The sequence below is a fragment of the Tupaia chinensis genome, unplaced genomic scaffold (genome assembly GCF_000334495.1).
Source record: "Tupaia chinensis unplaced genomic scaffold, TupChi_1.0 Scaffold000322_1, whole genome shotgun sequence".
NCBI lineage: Eukaryota > Metazoa > Chordata > Mammalia > Scandentia > Tupaiidae > Tupaia > Tupaia belangeri.
The window spans coordinates 816,305-824,109 of NW_006159816.1; the positions used below are offsets into that span (position 1 = coordinate 816,305).

The following is a 7,805-nucleotide window of genomic DNA, read 5'->3' on the forward strand; positions in this document are numbered from 1 at the left end:
AAAATTTAAAAAAAAAGAATGGTGCATCTAGGACTTCAGTTAAGTAAATTGGTGTACAGGGGTATCACTCACTAACAGACAGCATGAGAGTAATATGTAAAGCTAAAGAAAAAAAAAGTTACTCTAGAGAGTAATATGTAAAGCTAAAGAAAAAAAGTTCCTCTAGACTTGGATTAGTTCAAGTAAACCATCTAGATAAAAATGCTCCTTATGATTTTTCATCTTTTAAATTAGTGAAAATTAGGCCAAGCAGGTGCCATGGTGATTGGGGTGCTAGACTCCCACATGGCCAACTGAGGTTCAAGTCCTGGACCTGGCAGCTTGCTTTCTCACTTTCTCTTTCTCTCTGGTGAGTACACATGCCTATAGCAAATAATAATAATAATAATAATAATAATTCTTTAAAAATAGTGAAAGTTTAATTTTTAAAATAAGTATAAAAGTTCTAACTACAAACTCTCCTAATCCCATGAGGGATGCATTCCCAAGACTCTCAGTAGATACTTGAAACCACAGATAATATTGAAATCTATATACACTATGTATTTTCCCATACATATGTACCTATGATAAAGTCCAATTTATAAGTGAGGCACAGTGAGAGACTAACAATAACTACTAAATAGAGTAGGATAATTATAACAATATATTATAATAAATGTTACATGAATGTGGTCTCTCTCAAAATATTTTATTATATTGTACTCACATATTTTGGGACTCTGGTTGACAGTGGGTAACTGAAACCATGGAAAACAAAATCATAAATTACTGTACTTCACAGAACTAATATGATGAATCAGAGACATAATTCCTGAAAGTGCTTAGCACACCGCCTGATTGTGACAGATGGCATTTTGCAAGAATGGTTGCGACACATCTTTCATTCCACTTTTTCTTCTGCATGACCCTTACTATTCCCCCTCTGAGAGGTGGGGTCTAATTCCTCTCCCCTTGAATTAAGGTTGGGCTTAGTGACTCATCTATAACCAACAGAATACAGAAGTGATACTTCCTGAGTACTGAGGCTGGGTCATAAGAGACCATAACAATTCTGTTTAGTTCTCTTGAAACACTTCTCTAGGGTCCCTCCATCTGGAAATATTCCTTAGAAACCACTCAACACACTGTGAAGAACCCCACGCCACAAGTAAGTACTCCCGTGGACACCCCCAACTGAGCCTAGCAATTCATTTTTTCCCCAGGTGTCAGACATATGAGTTTAGAAGCCACAAAAGCATGGTAATCTCCAGCTGTTGGAGCCCTCCCCAGCGTTTAGTCTTTTGAGTTGATGCCCCAGACATTAAGATACAAAGAAAAGTCCTCCTTCTCTGCTCTTCCTGCCTATTTCCCAGCTTCTCCATCATGGGACACTATTCAAAACCCAAGTGGCATGCCATGAGAAGCCCAAGCCACATACAGAGGTCACATATTGACTTCAGTCAACAGCCCTAGTTGAGCCTAAACTTTGAGTCATCGCAGCCATCCCCGGAGACATGTGAGTGAAGAAGCCTCCAGATAATTCCAGATGCTCGCCATGTGAGTCACCTCTAGTTTTTTGAGTGCTTCAACTGAAGCCCTAGAAATAATGACTTAGAGACAAGCTATCCCTACTTTATCTTGTCTGTATTCTTGACCTACAGAAACTGTGAGCATAAAAAATGGTTGCTGTTTATACTGCTAAGTTTGGATGTGGGTGTATAATCAACACTTAGTAATAGTTGAATACTTTTTAAAACCTTGTTATTACTTTTACAGTTGGTTATTTTATGAATAAAGAAGTCATAATTCAGAAGAGAGATCTAACTTGAAGGTATATACATAAATATATGAGTCATTGTCAAGTAAGCAATTGAAGACGTGGGAATAGATAAATTAATCCAAGCAGTACGTAGCTTACAAACAGAGGAAGTATAAAATTCTGAGAAATCCAAATGTTAAGGGGAGGAAGAGAAGACAAAACGGAAACAAACAATAAAAATTAGTCAGAGGACTAGGAAGATCAGGAAAGACGAGTAACATGGAAACCAAGGTTGAAGAGAGTTTCTTTTGGAAAGTTGTACTCAGTACCATTAAAGGGAAGAAAATATCATTATAAAGGTTAAAAAGTATCCATTGAATTTTAGTGAATAGCTTGCAGGAAAAGTGAGAGATGGGCAGGTGAAGACAAAAATTCAAACAAGTTCTTTTAAAAGCCTTAACAGTTAAAAGAAAGCCCCCTTCAAACACAGGACCTTAGAGTAGAATGAGGGCAACAGTGCAAATGCATGTTCACGTTTGTTTCACAGAACCAACAAGACTTGACATGTCTAAGGTGACAAGGAGATAGCCAGTGGAAAGAGACGTTGAAAATAAACTTAGAGACACAGGGGAAAGAGGGAAAAATTGTAGAAGAAAATATGTAAATATAATTTTTTAGGTTGAGAATAATATTTAGGCAACTTATTTCCAATTATGCATCTATTTTCTGTGCTGGAATTATGCCCTGTTATACCTGAAAAGTAGGCCGGTATTCTTTCCAGGAGGCCATAGAGATGCTTCTCTTTCTTAACAAATATAAACAAATGAGTGAGAAAATAATCCATTTGTAAAATTCTTCACATTTTATCAATGTTTGATGAAACAATGAAACAAAATTATTCAATTATAATGGAATTTTATTTAGTTTGAATTTGGAATAACTTTGGAATTAAAATCTGCCTGGCCATTAGTATTGGTTTTCAAATAATTTCCCAATAAATTTGGAATAAAATCTCACCCACAGTTATTAGTATTGTTTTCAAATGATTTCTAAAATTTTTGTGTAATATTCAGTAAGGTTTAGTAAGAAAGAGAGGTTATTAAAATATAATCTCAGGCCCAGTAGTTGGTGTAATGGCTATGTCATTGGACTCCCATGTGGTCGACCACAGTTCAAGTCCCGGACCTGGTGGCTTAAACTCACACAAGTGTGTGTGCGTGCCCAAGATCCTGAGAGGAGAACGGAGGAGAAGGAATTGTGGCATGGTCTTCCCCCCCGGGGGGGGTGATTTCTTGCTTTCTGTCTCTCTGTCTCTCTCTATCTTTCTGGTGGGCACACATGCCTACAGCAAATCCTCTCAAAAAATATATTTCTAGGGAACCAGCAGTTAGCGTAATGGCTATGTCGCTGGACTCCCACATAGTCGACTGCGGTTCGTGTCCCGAACCCGGTGGCTTAAAACTCACGCCAGGCGCGTGTGCGTGCGTGCCCAAGATCCCGAGAGGAGAATGGAGGAGAAGGGATTGTGGCGTGACCATCTCCCCTGGGGGGTGATTTCTCGCTTTCTGTCTCTATGTCTCTCTCTGTCTGTCTGGCGAGCGCACACGCCCTACAGTGAAAATCTCTCAAAAAAAAATCTATAAAATTTCACTATATGTATATATATATATATATAGATATAGATATAGATATAGATAGATAGATAGATAGATATAGATATAGATATATGTATACACACACATATTTATGTATTAAACACATCCTGACATACACTTATATATATATATTTATACTTTGGGACATGATATGTGAAAAATGTTTGGAAGAACATATTCTGCGATATCATAGGGGTTGTCTCTGAATGGTTTTATTTGTTTGTTTTGTATTTTGTTTTTAACATATCACTGTACACGAGTGTGGGAGTGAGATGAGAACCCCTGAGGTCTGGTCACACTGCCATCTCCTTCCTCCAGTCTTCTAGCTGATCGGATCCCTTGCACTGACCCCTATGCACACTCAGCATGTGCTTCAGGATAACCAGGCAGGGGATTCCAACCACTATCACACGCGGGGTCTGGTTTCTCTGAGCAGTGCATTACTACTGCACCAAAAGCTGGCCCTATCTTCTTGGTGTGTGAGTCACTTAAAGTCCAAGCTTTGTAACCCTGTATGATTGATGTCTTCATACAATCTTGACGGTCCCCAAAATTTTGGAAGATTCTTAAATCATTTCACTTGTTTCACAGAGATCAGGGAGAACATTTTAGGTTCTGCCATTAAAGGGAGACTATTTTAAATTATTAAGGACAGGAAAAGGGGATCAGACTGTGGAGCAGAGGTAAAACACCATGCTCTGGAAGGCTGACCTAGATGAAAGGGGTTCCTGGTTCATCTGGAGACCTTCCTGCATATTCAAAGCACATGTTCTCATGATCCATGCCCGCCGACATGGAGAAGCTAAGGTTAGAGTGAGGCATCAAGATTCTGTAAGGGATGCTAACATTGTGTCTCTTACTGAAAGAAGAAATAAACGAATAAATAATAAGAAGGAGAAGACAGGTAAAGATTATACTCTTGGGAACCAGCAGTTAGCGTAATGGCTATGTCGCTGGACTCCCACGTAGTCGACCGCGGTTCGTGTCCCGGACCCAGTGGCTTAAAACTCACGCCGGGCGCATGTGCGTGCATGCCCAAGATCCCGAGAGGAGAATGGAGGAGAAGGGATTGCGGCGTGACCATCCCCCCTGGGGGGTGATTTCTCGCTTTCTGTCTCTATGTCTCTCTCTGTCTGTCTGGCGAGCACACGCGCCCTATAGAGAAAATCTCTCCAAAAAAAAAAAAAAAAAAGATTATACTCTTGATATGGCGAGGCACTTTAAAATACAGTGACCTTTCAAAGGGCACTCAGCTATAGTTAAATCTTTATGCAAGAGGTATGACCACCATCTTTTACTGATTAAAATTTGGGATATGAGTGATAGTCTAAAAAAAAGATTGTCTCGCTAAATTTTTTATTGCAACTCATTTCTGCCTGCAAATACACTCTAAATCCAACTTGAAATTTGTGTAGCACAGACAAGTATCAACTAAGAAATATCCAGAATGTACTCTTCTGTATGGCGTTTTAATTGGTATTCACAACTTCCTCTTAGACTTCTATAGGAAAGTGACAAAAGCACATCCCTGATTAAAATCAATTCAAGATGGAGACCGGCAGGTGGCGTAGTGTTTAAGGCGCTGGACACTCCCACACGACCATCCATGGTTCAAGTCCTGGACCTAGGAGCTTGCTTTCTCAGTTTCCTCTCTCTCTCTCTCTGTGTATGTGTCTCTCTCTGGTCAAATTAAAATAAATGAATGAATGAGTAAATAAAATTGAATGAAATAATTCTTTTTAAAAAATCAATTCAAGATATTAGTTCCATACTTTTTTCCTTCCGTAATGTTTTCTTTATCTACCCTAAAACTCTCTCTACACATGTATGCATAAACCTTATAATAGAAATACTCCAAAGTGATATAACTGAGTGATTTAAATCTCATCTTTTATCCTTAAATCTTCTTGCCTTAGGTAAAATGCTAATACTCAGGAGCATGTTTAAAAGGTAAGATACAGGGAAGAGGGACCAGCAGATAGTATATAATGGTTAGATTGCTGGACTCTCACATGGTTGACTGTGGTGTGAATCCCAGACCTGGTGACTAAAAACTCACACCAGGTGGATGTGCATGCATGCCTAAAATCCCGAGAACAGAGTGGAGGAGAAGGAATTGTGGTGTGGCCATCCCCCCTGGGGGTGATGTTTCACTTTCTTTCTCTATCTCTCTGTGCACCCTGTAGCAAAAATCTCTCAAAGAAGAAAAGATACGGAGAAGAAAAGACAGGGGTCAGATGTGAAGATAAGCCACAGATAAATCAAACCCTGGAAATAGAAAGTTGGTGCTAATGGTAATTGATTAGACAACCTTTGTAAAAATCTTTTTTAAAAAGAACACAAGCTATAAATCTAAATGAAATATTCACATGACTTGAAAGTTTTATACAATATAGATGTTAATAGGAGTACACAAGTGAATGCTGTATTCATGCTGAGTATGTTCTTTTTTTTTTCAAGAAACATATTTGATTATAAGAACTCTATGGCAGGCAGCCAGTGTTTTCTGTATTTTGAGTGTTAGAGAAATATCTGCTTTGCAAACAGCAACAACAAATCCTTTTTTTCTTGATTTTATACCTCAACAAATGACTCTTAAACACTCAGTTGACTCTTGAACACTAGCTATTTTGCCTTTTTTAAAAATGCATTTTTCAGGGCCAGATGGCAGTGTAGTGGTTAAGGTGCTCGACCCCCACGTGATCAACAGTAATGCATGCATGTGTGTGCGTGATGGAAATTCAGAGGAGAATGGAGAAGATATTGTATAGTAGCCATCTCCCTGGAGCATGTGAAGGGGGATTGATTTCTCACTCTCTGTCTCTCTAATGAGTGCATGTACCCTATAACAAAACAAACAAACAAACAAACAAAAAAACATTTTTCCTGTACTGGCCCAATAGCCTAGTGGTTAAGGGAGCTGGATCCCACACAGCTGACTACAGTTGCTTTTTTCTCTTTATTCATGATAGAGCCCATGCATGCCCAAGAGAAAAAGAAAAAGGGAGAAAGTGGAACACCCACCACAAGTACTTCCTCCAGTTTTTAAGCTTTTAGTTCACTCACATGGGTCTGCCTGCCAAGTTTCAAGGCTCACCTGACTGGGGACTCAAACTGCAATCATCATGTGGCTTCTGGCACCACAGTCAGTATGCTACCAACTACACTACCATGACCGGACCTCTTAAAAATACATTTATTCACTTATTTATTTATTCCATGAGCGAGAAATAGAGAAAGAGAGAGAGAGGGGTGCAACACCTTCAACAGGGCCTTGCTCCAGGATCCAACACTAGCCTTCAGCCAGCCCTGAATTATGGGCACACGGTGTGGGGCATACTAAGGGAGGTCTCTGAACTTGAACCTGGAACGTTCCTATGTGGATTATCTTGCAGAGTGTCTCGTTTACCTCTGTATCATTACATTTTTTTCTTTCTTCTTATCATTACAAAATGATGAACAGCTCTCTTCTGCCTTACTTCTCCAGCTACCTCTGTGTCTGCTGTGTGAATGGCATATACGCATTTAATACTTTGTGTATCTTCACTCAGTTTTAACTTCCCTTTAAACAAAGTAAGTTATTTATATAATGGTGGAAACATTGGACTTCTTACTGTTGCAATTTAGCAATCCTACTCTGGCTGAGTGGACTGAAAAAGACTGTTCTTAAGTGTTTACTACATGTCCATGAACAATGTAGTCTTATTCATATCCACAAGTAGTCTTAAATATTGGAACTTTAAAAAACAGAATAATTTACTGATTGGGGTGAGTCACTTCCAGCAAGAGCAAATGTCTTAGTAAGAACACGAAACCTGTATTAAATGTTGGAAGGCACTTACCATTGTTCCTTGGTCATGTTGGAATGGAGTGAGTCTGATCTGGCCTATAGGCAAAAGTTGTTCATTGATCATATTTATTTCATGACCTATGATGGGCTTCACCAGTGCCTTTCTATAGCCAATACTTCTTGAGAATCTGAAATATTATACATCTTTTAAAAAAATTATTTCCGAACCACCCAGTTTTTAAAAGTATAAATAGCATCTGACTCACTATACTGCTTGTGCAATATGTGCATCATGATTTAGGAAGTAAAGAAATCATTCTTAACTCAGAGAGAACATGAAATTTCTAGCAGATTGTAATGTGCTGAGCCTTGTTTTCCAGTACAAATAATGAGTCAGGGAGCAAAATGGATGATAGGAGTAGATAACTAAGAGCATAAGGAAATCAACTGAAATAATCATCTGGTGCTTTATAGAACCTAGAAATTTAAAACCTGATTTTCTAGACACATCTCAGGCCCCGCATCCTGTAGCCACACTGAGCCTACTCTTTCCTGAGGAGCCCAAGCGCTTTCACAATGTTGTGCACTCTGTACATGCGGTCACTTTGCTTGGAGCATC

At 38.9% G+C, this 7,805-nt stretch overlaps 1 pseudogene; it reads left to right on the plus strand.

Annotated features, from left to right (window-relative positions):
• The first annotated feature begins 4,089 nt into the window (after window positions 1-4,089).
• LOC102480412 (putative arginine--tRNA ligase, mitochondrial pseudogene) overlaps window positions 4,090-7,805 on the plus strand; it is a 27,604-nt pseudogene continuing 23,888 nt past the window's right edge.